The sequence below is a fragment of the Rhopalosiphum maidis genome, chromosome 3 (assembly GCF_003676215.2).
Source record: "Rhopalosiphum maidis isolate BTI-1 chromosome 3, ASM367621v3, whole genome shotgun sequence".
Lineage (NCBI taxonomy): Eukaryota > Metazoa > Arthropoda > Insecta > Hemiptera > Aphididae > Rhopalosiphum > Rhopalosiphum maidis.
Window position 1 is genome coordinate 71222629 of NC_040879.1, and position 1494 is coordinate 71224122.

The following is a 1494-nucleotide window of genomic DNA, read 5'->3' on the forward strand; positions in this document are numbered from 1 at the left end:
ATACTTATTGATAATAAGACTTCAATTAATTGGGAATTGTATTATTTAATTAATTTATTAAATAGGACTCAAATTCAATATTAACCAAAAATATTAATTGTTAAAATTGGAAATTTAATTTCATCTATTAAATAAAGAAGATGAAATGAATGTATAGCAATAAAAATAAGATTAATGGGAGGTAGTTCAAATAAATTCAATGATTTGGTTTTCAGAAATTTGTATTATATAAGTAATTTTTATAATTATAAAAATAATAAAAATTGTATGATCATGAAAAAAAAAAAATTATTCTATTAGTGGTGAATTTCTATTTTGAAATCTTAGTTTTAATCAATTTATAATTTCTAAAACAAGATTCTTCTTTAGAAATTAATTATAAGTTTATTGCATATTAATTTTCCCTTATTAGAAATCAATAATTAAAGGTAATTCTGACTATAAATGTTTTAAATGTGGTAAATTATGAATTAATTTAATAGAGTTAAATTTAATTTAAAAAAATTATATTTAAAGTAGTGTAAATTAAAATTATAATTTTAAATGTAAAAATTATTGATCTTATTGATGACATTTTATTTTTTAGTAAAAAGTTAAAACTAGTGGGAAAAAATTTTATGTTTACTCTAAAAAATATAAGAATAATAAAAATATTTTTTGAATATCCAGTAAAAATAGGTAATCAGTGAATTTAACTAGCAATAATAGCAAATACAATTCCTATAATTAAAACATAGTAAAAATGAACTACCCACTAGATAGTTAGTATCATGAAGAATAATATCAATAGATGAGTTAGCGAGGATCACGCCTGTTAAACATTCAATTGTAAACAAAAATTGACCTAATGATCAAACTGTTGATGGTGAAAAATTAAATTTAGATCTATACATAAAAGCGATTAGTTTCCAAAACCACCAACAACAATGGGTATAGTTATTAAAAAATTCTAATAAAAGCATGGGTTGTAACAATTACATTATATAGTTGATTATTCTTAATGGTTTAATTAATTTGATCTAATTCTAATTGACTTAAGTAAATAAGACTAGATTCAATTATACCTGATCAAATACCAAATAAGAAATATAAAGTACCAATATATTTATAATTAGTTAAATAGATTCATTTTATTGATAAAAATGGCTGATAATTGGTTATAAATTGTAAATCTATCTATATATATATATTTAAAAATATTTTTATTATTAACTCTATGCTCAAATTATATCATATAAAATTGCAAATTTATTAGTATTATTATTTAAGGTTGATTAAGTAATAAAGTAAGATTATTAATGAAAACAAATATTTTTAATTTTGAAGATTAATAGTTGAATTTATATTAAAACCTTAATAAACAAATAAGTAATTAAAAAATAATAAAAAAAAATTATAGTTATTATTTTTAAAATTAAGATATCATTTGTTAAATAAATTAAAATTAAATAATGTAAAATAAGTTATTTAAAAAAAATATATATATATATTTAA

At 17.5% G+C, this 1494-nt stretch overlaps 1 pseudogene; it reads right to left on the bottom strand.

Annotated features, from left to right (window-relative positions):
• Positions 1–408: 408 nt before the first annotated feature.
• Positions 409–962, bottom strand: LOC113558239 (annotated as a pseudogene).
• Positions 963–1494: the final 532 nt, after the last annotated feature.